Source organism: Eretmochelys imbricata, chromosome 4 (assembly GCF_965152235.1).
Source record: "Eretmochelys imbricata isolate rEreImb1 chromosome 4, rEreImb1.hap1, whole genome shotgun sequence".
Lineage (NCBI taxonomy): Eukaryota > Metazoa > Chordata > Testudines > Cheloniidae > Eretmochelys > Eretmochelys imbricata.
In genome coordinates, this window is record NC_135575.1 from 41,638,319 (window position 1) to 41,650,443 (window position 12,125).

At 42.6% G+C, this 12,125-nt stretch overlaps 1 long non-coding RNA gene and 1 other non-coding gene across 2 annotated transcripts; both read left to right on the forward strand.

Annotated features, from left to right (window-relative positions):
* The first annotated feature begins 514 nt into the window (after nt 1-514).
* LOC144263987 (uncharacterized) lies at nt 515-3,884 on the forward strand. The gene is made up of 3 exons (XR_013345913.1): nt 515-936; nt 1,392-1,434; nt 2,294-3,884. It is a non-coding gene; the product is annotated as an uncharacterized LOC144263987 (long non-coding RNA).
* On the forward strand, nt 1,175-1,305 carry LOC144264450 (small nucleolar RNA SNORA24). The gene has a single exon (XR_013346053.1). It is a non-coding gene; the product is annotated as a small nucleolar RNA SNORA24 (small nucleolar RNA).
* Nucleotides 3,885-12,125: the final 8,241 nt, after the last annotated feature.

Consider the following 12,125-nt stretch of genomic DNA (forward strand, 5'->3'; position numbering starts at 1 on the left):
CACAGAAAAATAGAATATCAGGGTTGGAAGGGACCTCAGGGCCCTGCTCAAATCCCCAATTTTTGCCCCCGATCCCTAAATGGCCTTCTCAAGGATTGAACTCACAACCCTGGGTTTAGCAGGCCAATGCTCCAACCACTGAGCTATCCCTCCCCCCAGAAGTTGCTCCGGACCAATGCAGGTAACAAACAGACACAGAGGATGGAATCCGGGTGCAGCCGGTGGATCAGTAACGTTCAGCTAAGTGTGCACAGAGCACGCGGCAACCTCCCCGGCTGCGACCCCGCGCGGTTGACACGGAACCACCAGGGTCCTTTCTCGCGCGCTCCCTCCTCCAGCCGCTCGCGAGGTAGGCCCCGAACAGGGCAGCTCGCACCTGCGCAGTCGCAGCGCGGAGAAGAAGGGGGAACTCGCGCCCCCCAGCAGCTGCAGCCCCTAGCCCACGGGGAGGGGCCAGGGCGCAGCCACGCCCCCCTCACACACGCCGGAAGTACGCCTTACCGGAAGGGGCGGGGTTGCTGCCTTGGCGAGAGAGAGCCGCGTGGCGCTTATTCGAGCTGAGGAGGGGCAGCGGTAGCTGCTCGGGGGGGGGAGCGACGTTCCCTCCGCGCCGGAGAACGGGCCCCGTCTCGCTCCCGGCTACGGGGCTAAATTCTTCTGGCGCTCTGCTTGGCGCGCGCGCTGCCGCCTGGCCGAGGCCTGCCTTTCTGGCCGGCGCGTGGGTGCTCCACGCTCCGGGCGCGCGGCGCTGACCGCGGGCTGGGGCGCGGGAGGCGGAGAGGAGACCATGGCGCCAGGGGAGGGGGGCGCTGGTGGCGTGGCCAGAGGCGGCGGCGGAGGGAGCCGCCGCCTTTCCGGTAACGTGGCTCATTGTGTCCCTGCAGGTGGGGACCGGACCGCAGCGGAGCCGCCGCCGATGGGAGCGGGATGCAGCAGGTAGGAGCCGTCACGCCCGGGAGGAGGGAAATGTTGAGCTCCGGGGCCCGCACCGCCCCTGGATCGGGAGCGAGTCAGGCCCTGCCGCCGCTGCTCTGGTACCGGCCGCCCCCGCGTGCCGCCAGCAGCAGGAGCGTCGGGTCCCTGTGGCGGCTGGCACCTACCGCGGGCCCTGGGCCTGGCCCCAGCCCCGATGTGCGTGTGGGGTGGGGTTGTCTCGGTGCCGCCGATCGCGTTAGTCCATGAATCCGTGGGACCTGCCTCCTGTGGCAGCTTCCCTTCCTAGCCATGGAAGAGCAGCGTCTTGCTTTTTGGCAAAGCTTTCACTATCTAATTGGTGAAAGTATCTGACTGGGGCAAGGAACACGTGTGTCATGTCCAAGCTCGGCAGTCACGTGCCTGGCTGATAGAGCCCAGCAATCCTCACTCCCTTCCCTCTCTGTGCTCTCTTTCAGGGTCCTAGCAGACTTGAGACCCAGAGCAACCATCTGTTGCCAGGTAAGTGCTTTGCTTTAAATCTGGGCTGGGAAGTGAGATGAAGTCTGGTAATTACTTAAAAAAAAGAAGAAAAAAAAAAAACTTGCTTGGTCTGGGGTTAAGACTGAAACTGATTTGCCCTGTGTTGAAGTTGGTATTAAAACAACTGGGTTAGACTTAACTGTCCCCCAGTGTGGTGATTTGGAATGTGTACCATAGTCAAGTACAGGCTGAAAAAAAATCCAAACCGAGATTAAAATAAATAATTTGGGATAGAAGTCAATAAAAATGGGGGAAATTAAAAGCTGTGTCTATATACAAATCGTTTGATAAGAGTGCATTTGACTGTTAATGCTCACAATCAATCACTATCGATGCTTTACTACTAAAAGGAGTAGTCCTGTTCACATTTTAGCTTATTTTAGCCATTTCCTGTCCCTTCAGTGGGAGACTAAATATGCTGCTTTTTTGTATGTGTTTTGACGTATTGGATGTTTCCTATATGCGTTCCAGATAAACATTTCTGTGATTAAAAAGGTTATTGTGGTGTTTCAGACTGGTTAATAAAGGTGACCTCACACTTGGGAGGCTTTTAGAAAATGTACCTAAATTTTGTTGTTTCAGGACTACTTTTAAAACTTGAAACTGGCTGGCATAACACAACACCTTAACAAAATCCGTAGTGCAAAATTACTTACAGTTAGGAAAGTTGTACTGTGAACAAACTTTCTAGTCAATCCAGCAAGATAACTGTATTTATCTAATTTGATTTTAAACTTCAAAACTGCCTTTAAGTAAACCATAGGATGTAGTGGTACTCTTTTTTTTAATCTTTGTTGTTGGAAGCACTTTCAGTTACTTCAAACTCTGTTTTTTGCAGGACAAACATTCCTAAGTTGTGACGACTCTGAAGAAGGTGGGGTAAACAACACAGCCAGACTTGTAGAAACTTGAAGTAAAACAAGTTTGCTCAAGGGCCATTTAAAAAAAAACAAAAAAAAAACCCCTTTTCATTGGTGGTTGGAAGGAGAGCCAGCAGTGAAAATTGTACTGTTTGCTTTGGAAAGTGGTGCAACATCATAACCCAACCCAAGAAAGGCTGCAGCCAGCCAGCAACATGAGCAAGTGTTTAAAAAAACCCTGTCCAATAAATGCTAAAATCTGGTGTGTATGTGGGTAGTGAAAATTGGATATTTTTGGATGGGTCCTAAAAACTTGAGATGCCATTTGGTTCATGAAGACTGTCTTTTCATAGTTCCACACACAGCCTCTTGGAAGCTGCAGTGCACTGCATTTAGACTTCCATGCCAGCTGACTTAATGCAGTAGTGTGGCTGGCAATCAAGCAACAAAGTGGGTTGCTAGGACAAAAGTAAAAAAGAGTTTCTAAAGCTCATGCTTCTGCTGCAAAAATCATAATCTTTCCTCATCTCCCTTCCACCTGTTTAAATATGTATATATAGAATGTGTAACTTCTTAGGTTTAGGGAGAAATTAAAACTTTCACTGTTTTATTTCTTTCTCCTGCAAAAAACTAATTATAAAATTTAAGTCAGATTTTTAGAACACCCCCAAATTCTTGTTGCATTGATTCCACTAACTATTTATAATCCAAATATTGGACAAATAACTTGAGATCATGTGCTGCATTTGTAAGTGGAGAAACTAGAAGGAACAAAGGAAACTGCCACTCCTCAGAACAGCCACAATTCTTGTCTCAGAAATTAATGGTCCTTGGTAACTACACAGGGAGAACTGCACCACTACAGATATTTAAAGTATTACATTCACAAAAATACTAGGCCATTTGAATAAAATACACTGATTACACAACTTCTTGTATATTCTTATTGCAAGTGTCATTCTTTCTTTCTTTAGCATTACTGCCAAGTAGGGCCGTGTCTACACAAGGATTGCTGTTCCAGTATGGATATGTCAGTATAGTTTATACTGGTAAAAGCATAGTTTTGCTGCTGTCTCTGGTGGGGACTTATGCCAGCACAACTATGTTCTCAGATCACACCGCACTGATGTAGCTATGTCAGCAAAAGTTTATAGCGTAAACTTGACCTAATGCAGCTCATTGTAGAGGATACTTCCAGAAAACTGAATGTGCCAATGTCTGCCAAGGTTATTTTGAAACTTTACAGAATGACGTAAGTCATGAAGAATATGGTGTGTGGTGGTTAAACAGATTTCCGTGAGAATATTGTAATTAAAGCCCTAGTCCTGAACGAGAGTTGAGCACCATTCCAGGTCCATAGTTAGTAGGTACTGAATAACTGAAGAGGAATACTTAGCTGCTTGTAACTTATCGTAGATATGAAACATATCAAAGGATAACTAATGTTAAGCTCTTAAATAGTCAAGGATTTCTCTTTTAGATTTCAAGGAGGTTCACCTAAATAATTCAGGAAACAGGGTTTTGTCATGCTTTGTTGGGCAAGTCTTTAGATTTAATGAGCTGCTATTTTCCTTTTTTAAATTCCCATAACAGGATGGGGGCTTTGCAAGAACAGTTTATAGCTTTAATTCATATGTCTGTTGTGCTTTTTACTAAAAGGCATTCTTTTGAATATCTGCATTTTCCCAGCAGATAAGTGAAAAGCTTGGTTGAACAGATACAACTGTACTGAAATGTTTTCCAGTAGTTCCTTTTGAAAAGCAGAAAACACCAAATTATTGGTTATTTAACTTCTGTTTTTTAAAGTTTTGCCAAAGGCTATCGAAGTATGCTCTATAAAGTAGCACATCTGCCATATAAATACTAGTGGTCCTTCAGTTACTACTCATCACTTTGTGTTTGAGCAATGCACGAATACTTCGTAAAGAAAAGAGCTTTAAACATTGGTGTCACTGTTAATTTGCTATTTTAATTTTAAATTTAGCAGAAGGGCAGTTAAGTTTGTTTGGATTCCTAATTATGAGTTTTGAACTCAGTTTTTCACAATCAGACTGTTTTTAAAATATGTAACTGAGCTAGGCCAAATAGAATGCTCTCTAACATTGGTATTCTAAGCAAATCCCTTAAAAGCATTTGTTCTTCCATGTGAGAATAAATGTTCTTAAAGCACAGCTATGGTACTTAAGCAGAACAGATGATAGTGTTAAAACAAATGGTTTATCTAGCTTGGAGCTGGGACTGTACACCCAAATTGGTAAATTTAGAATGGTTAATGGGTAGAATGCCTCATCTTCAATAATTAAACTTTGAATAATTGTTCCTTAGTCCGTTTCGGGGGAGGGGTGCTGAGGGAAGTACTTCCCATGGCTATTTCTTCCAAACTGTAATTACACCCACGTGATAACAGGTCACGGAGTTTACCAAAGTGTTATGTCGCTGTCCTGGGTAAATTGGAACCATGTGAATGCATAATTATGAGAATTTTATACTAATTTTGTGGAATATGCCTGTCTTCTACTTGTTCTAAGTGTACCTCTGTTGTGTATTGAAAGGGAGCTGAACATCTGTCAGTATCACTTTTTGTCTGATAGCATAACATCAATTTGTTAGCCAAAAAAAAAAAAAGCAAATATAAGGAGAAAACATAGTCACTGACAATACTGGCTCCTTCAATTCTGATGCTGGATCAGCGGCCATCTACAGAGAAGCAGCAATTCATGGGGTGGTAGGTTCTCATTTTTAGCTGCTTCTGTGTGTGGGGGGAAAAACACCTGAACAAGCAGCTGTAACAAACAGGAAGGGGATTTTCAAAATACCCAGAAAATTTAAGGGGCGGGTTTGATGGTTGGCCACCTGAGGGCAGGGCAGTAGAGTTCAGTGATGACCAGAGTGGCTAGAACAGGCATTGTGGGACACTTCTGGAGGCCGATCAGAGCACCTTAATAGGCCAGGGCACCCACACTGGCGCTGCGGTGCTCCAGCGGGGGTGCATCAAACATTCCACTCGCTGAGGTGGATTACCAGGAGCGCTCTAGCCATGGAGTCAGTGCACTATACGTGCCTTGCCAGTGTGGACGCATTGTGAGGTAGGGGCTGCTTTAATGCACTCTAACTCACAAGTATAGCCGTGACCAAAGAAACCAGGAAATCTTCCACTAGGGGTTGCTGCTGCAGAGGAGAGAAAGCAAGATGCCCTTGGACTTGATCTGTCAAGTACCAACTGCAGCTGCTCTGGGAGAAATTTGGAAAGTGCTATGGGGACAAATTCTTGAGTAGGACTAGAACATGCAGGACAGATGACCGGCTTGACTAGGTATCACATCCTATATGCAGGACAGATGACCGGCTTGACTAGGTATCACATCCTATGACAGGAACCAGACAGCTAGGCAACATAAGCAAGGAGTGTGGTGGAAGTGAAATGGGGCTGAGACAGCTTTTGCTGAGCTCCTACAGCAAAACATTTGGGGGGGACTAGAACTACAGTACAGGGATGTATCTAAGGAAGAACACATCAAACTTCTCATGTAGAAATACCTTGATAAATAGGTGTACAAATGTAAAGATTATTAAGAGGGGCTGTCAGTGACCAGTATTAAGATGTAGTACAGGCTGAGAAATCTTGAGCACCTCAATAAAGGCAAGCTTTAGGGGTTTGTAAATAGCAAATCTGTTCTATTTAAAAACTAACAGGTGAAGGTATTGTGCAGGGGTGTTCTGTTTAGTGCAAGTATAAACTACAGGGTAATAGCAAGCTAATGGGATGCTGTTAGGTCTGGTCTGAATCAAAGATCTGGTGAGATGAGTAGATGTTTATAAATGGGGGGGGGGTATTGCAAATAATTGAGCTTGGGGAAAGAATATGCAGATTGGAGGAGGAAATAATTTTTTTTTCTAACATTTGTGAACAATGCTGATATATTTTAGGGAAGTAAATACATTGCTTTCTTACTCTATTTGCATTTGGGGATTTTCATACCAAAAGACACTTAGGCCTGCAACTGGTTACACTAAGACATGTAATCATTCAGTCATCATGGACCTGTTGTCTGGAATTTATGGTAGTCAGTCCTTGAAAATTATATAAAGCCCTCCTGGCTCAAGTACTATTACTAAATCTTTACTGTCCAACATTTTATGACATATCAGTTTCAATGTTTTGTAAAATTTCACAATTGAGAACCCCAACTTTCTGATACTCTGCAAGCTGTGGGCTTCACAGTCATTTATTTCTGATTAGCATTTTTGTCTTCATTTTAACAGTTTCCGTGGCGGTTACTCTGCTATTCAAAGCCAACATCTGCTTTCATACCCTCTGAAAATTTAGTCTTAAGATTCCAAGCAGCTTACAAATATTTATATCTAACTCTAGAACTTGATCAGATGTTTTTTTTCACTTGGATGTCAACGTAACTAATGATATTTTTATGGCTGCTATCTTGTAATGTGACAGCACTAATAACCTTGCCTGTGGGTGAGTATAAATAATTCAAGGACTCATACATTTTTCCAACCACTGGTTCTGCACTTCATCACTGAGAAGAAAAATGTTTTAATTCATGACAGCACTGTTACATTTAAAATAAACTTTATATTGAAAGATTCTCTCATGGACCAACAAGCACATAGTCCGTCTTTGTACAGAACTGCTGAAACTGTATCTAGAAGCCTGTGTCTAATTGATGATATCTGAAAGGATGTTGACAAATTAGATTAAAATGCATAGAATAAAAAAAAGCATTGAGGGGTTGGAGAAGCTGAGGGGGGGGGATTCAAATACTACATGCAGCTGGACCTAAAGCAATGTTTCTGAAAATGTGGGGCACATCCCACAGGGGGGCAGGGTGGAAAATATATAAATTGAGTTATTGGCCTTTAACAATGCATGAGGGTGTTGAAGGGGAGAGTGAATGGTTTCATTTTTGTTGAGGAGGGGTGAGCTTTCAGAAATCTGGGAAATGTTGACTCAAAGGGTGTTTACTAGAATACATCAAAGTAAACTAACTTTTGTCGCTGTAATTCTCACTAGTAAAAGTAATGATGGAAAGTAGGATACATATCTCAGGCTTGTCCCTGTAATCTCATCCACTGTGATAAAATGCCCCAAGTCTTGTCTGTGGCTTCCACCATTGCTTACGCTAGTGATGCATTATGGCTATGAAATGGACTAATAGCGACAAGGTTCTAATATTTTTAAGTCAGAGTTGAAAACGGTAAGACCAAAAGTGTGCAAAACATTGGAGAGTATATTGTAGTTAGCAATCCTGTATTGGCAGAGGTATTTATCTCAGGTCTGTATTGTTTCTTAATTTCTATCAATATATCAAGACTTGTTTAGCTGGTTCATTCTAGATTCCAGAAGAAAATTCCACTCAGTGATGATTCCCTAAAGGAAAACTTGTCTGGATAGGAAAAGCTTTGGCGAAAACTGATCCACAAAATTCTTCAAAGTACACTTTTCTGCCTATTAAAATTCATACCATTGTTAACTGATTAAATATAGTGTCAGGTTTCAGAGTAACAGCCGTGTTAGTCTGTATTCGCAAAAAGAAAAGGAGTACTTGTGGCACCTTAGAGACTAACCAATTTATTTGAGCATGAGCTTTCGTGAGCTACAGCTCACTTCATCCTGTAGCTCACGAAAGCTCATGCTCAAATAAATTGGTTAGTCTCTAAGGTGCCACAAGTACTCCTTTAAATATAGTGTGGCACACTTCCTATATTGGAGTTTGTACATAAATTATTCACTGGATTATATACATTGACTTTTACCTATGAAGAGGGATTCCAATAAATGTGGCAGCTTTTATTATACCAGTTGACACTGTACAGGTTCACTGAAAAAAATATAAAGTAGTAAAACATAAGGCAACTCCATTTACTTTAGATAAAAATGGCATGTTGTCTGGATAAAAGTTTTAGTGCAACTTTTTAAAATCTAGTTCAGCAGTTCTCAGACTAGCAACCTGAGGATCCCCATTTTGATTGAAAATGTTTTGCAGACCCCCAAGCCCACCACTCACCTCCAAGCCCTGCCCCCACTGCTTTCCCCAAGGTCCCACCCCTGCCCCTCCTCTTCCCTCTCCTAAGTGTGCCCCATCCCTGCTCCTCCCCCGCCCTCCCACGGCTGTGCAGGAGGTGCTGGGAGGAGTTGATCGGGGCCCACAGAGCCCCACAGGTATGCAGACCCCAGTTTGAGAAATGATGATCTAGTTAATTACTGAAGTTAAGCTTCTCATGAAAAGAGCCCAGTAAGCAAAAACTAATGGACTGCTAAGAAATCTAAATGGATACTACTCTGCTACATGATTTTTCTTAAATTCTCCAAATCTGATTCTTGGTGATCCAGGTTCTAAAAATCAGACAGTTCCACATCCCCATCCCAACACCTTTCTTTCCTAGCTTATTGCACTTTATAATCTACTTCACTACAAAATTCTCAAAGCAATGCACCTTGTATGGCAAGGGTTCTATGACACAGATTTTTTTGTTGTTGTTGTTAGATTTTCCTCCCTTTCATTTAGCAGATTCACTTTAGTTATTTTAAACAACAAAGATTTGTGTATATAAGCAATGAAATGTAATAACTTTAGATTGCATCATGTGATTGTTTCACATAACAGTAGGCTCTCCAGATGTTGAACCCAATATATTTATTTGCATTTCTAACATACAGTGTTTTATATTCTCCAAATAGTGCAAAATTACAGAAAGTTGTACAAATACTGTATAAACGCACCTGATTATACTAATATAGCACCAATTCCAACAAGATGTTTAAATTGGGAATGGCCCTTTAAAACACATTCATTGCCATTAAATTGAGGGCCACGTCTGAATAAGAATTAAATCACATGTAGGGAGTCTACAATATTGCCACAACTCTTCTGCATGCTAACTAAGGTGTGAAATTGGATAATAGTAACAGAACTGAACGTGTACATGGACACATACAGACATGAGTGTAACACTTAGTTACACATCTATCAAATATTAGTACAAGCATTGCATTTTGTGCACAAAAGGCCACAACACATTGTCACAACTGGAATTTCCAGAGTCGGGAAGGGAACCACATACTATTAAATAGTAGTTACTTGTCACAATATTGTACAATCACACATTGGCAATTTGATGACACTGAATGGCCACATTTCACACTTGAATGTTCCTTGGCTTACAGAGGTTTCATTACATCTTTTAAAAAGTGATAGTTTGTCAAAGATGTCATGAGCAAAGAAAATATTTGTGTATAACAATTTAGAATGCCCTAATGGGCATCCCATGCATCCTAGAAATAGCACAAGTTTCGTGTTTGTTTATCTTGAATAATTTTGAGACCATTAACAAAGAAAGGTTAGTATACCAATGTAATAATGTAGTGACTATTCCTTATGGACTAATTTATAATTTTGCCTCATTAATACTTGTATTGCCACAACAATAAGGGTTGCTTTTTTCACTGTGAAATACTTTTTATAGTGTTTAATCATAGGTTTCTTTAGTCTTGAGGGTAGTATTTATTAGAGAATCAGCTGAGGAAACACAGGTGTGAATGAATTTTTTTGGGAGGTAGAGGTCTAAGAAAACTGGCTATTATATTATTTTTTAGTCATGCATTGTGAAAAGAAAAATCTTAGCATTTGAAAGGACTAACCTGTAGTCATTTGGCTTTGGGCTCTAATTTTTTTTCTCATGTCATAAATGTAATATGAACAAGCTGATTAGGAATTGGATGAACTATCTGCAAGAAAATATGTTGCAGGTATTGGTATTATGTAGCTGCCAGACTGGACCTACAATAGGTGTGCATGAATGGACTTTGAATCTGTCTGCTCCTGAGCAGCCATGTTTGCCTGTGCGGTTTTCATTATTGCCATTGCATCAGCCAGGAGAGTAAGTGAATTGAATGCTTTTGTGGCTGACTCACATTTTTAACTTCTTTTCATAAGGACAAGGTAGTTCTCAGTGGATTAAACAATGTACTGCTGAGTTCTACACATTGGCAAAAGTCCCTGTACCTGCTGCAATCCAACAGCATTTCATTACAGCTCTGGCTACTTCCTTTGCCTTAGGCAGGTGGCAGATGCTGAAATTTGCAAAGCTGCAACCTGGACTTAGGTGTATACTTTCACCTGGCACTGTGGTCTGGACTTGGCTTCTAGCCTGGATGCCAGATTTGGCAAGGGGGTGCCTCAATCTATTCAACTAGCAATTTGTTTCTGCCTCCAGGTTAGTTTCAGCACTGCTTATCAGTCTATCCCGTAAGTGGGAATATGCAGAACCACTCAAAGAAGAAATGAAGGTTACTTAAGTGTATCTGGAGTTCAAGATGGGTTTGTGTTCAAGATGGGTTTGTGCTTCTTACTTTCCCTTCTCTGACAGAGTCCTTGTTATTCCGTGTCTCTTGCTTTGCAGTGGAAGGAACTGAGGTGGTGAGGACACTCCACCCCTTATAGCCTCGCTCTCAGTTTGTTGTGATGCTGAGGGGAGGGGTGGGGGATACAGGAGCACTCTGGCTCAGTGGTTCCCAATATTTTCTTTGCCATGACACACCTCGAGCTCTGCGGGCTCTTCCCCCCACCTGGTGGCTACAGCAGGGAAGGGGAGGGACAGAGAAGCGAACCCCTTGCTCACACAGGAGCAGGAGATTGAGCTCTGATTGGTTGCTCCGTCCCTGGAGGAGGCAGGGTAGTGAGGGAGACAGCCAACTAGAAGGTGGCTTTCCCCCATGTCCTCACATGTACTTTTTCAAAAAATTCTGCAGCACACCTGTTTGAGCATGATGGCACATCAGTGTGTTCTGGCACACAGGTTGGGAAACACTGCTCTAGCTTCAGAGTAACAGCCGTGTTAGTCTGTATTCACAAAAAGAAAAGGAGTACTTGTGGCACCTTAGAGACTAACCAATTTATTTGAGCATAAGCTTTCGTGAGCTACAGCTCACTTCATCGGATGCATACTGTGGAAACTGCAGAAGACATTATATACACAGAGATCATGAAACAATACCTCCTCCCACCCCACTCTCCTGCTGGTAATAGCTTATCTAAAGTGATCATTCTCCTTACAATGTGTATGATAATCAAGTTGGGCCATTTCCAGCACAAATCCAGGTTTTCTCACCCTCCGCGCCCCCCCCCCCACTCACTCTCCTGCTGGTAATAGCCCCTCCAAAGTGACCACTCTCCCTACAATATGCATGATAATCAAGGTGGGCCATTTCCAGCACAAATTCAGGTTTTCTCACCCTCCGCGCCCCCCCCCCCAACTCACTCTCCAGCTGGCAATAGCTCATCCAAACTGACCACTCTCCTTACAATGTGTATGATAATCAAGGTGGGCCATTTCCAGCATAAATCCAAGTTTAACCAGAACATCAAGGGGGGGGGGGTAGGAAAAAACAAGGGGAAATAGGCTACCTTGCATAATGACTTAGCCACTCCCAGTCTCTATTTAAGCCTAAATTAATAGTATCCAATTTGCAAATGAATTCCAATTCAGCAGTTTCTCGCTGGAGTCTGGATTTGAAGTTTTTTTGTTTTAAGATAGCGACCTTCATGTCTGTAATTGCGTGACCAGAGAGATTGAAGTGTTCTCTGACTGGTTTATGAATGTTATAATTCTTGACATCTGATTTGTGTCCATTTATTCTTTTACGTAGAGACTGTCCAGTTTGACCAATGTACATGGCAGAGGGGCATTGCTGGCACATGATGGCATATATCACATTGGTGGATGTGCAGGTGAATGAGCCTCTGATAGTGTGGCTGATGTTATTAGGCCCTGTGATGGTGTCCCCTGAATAGA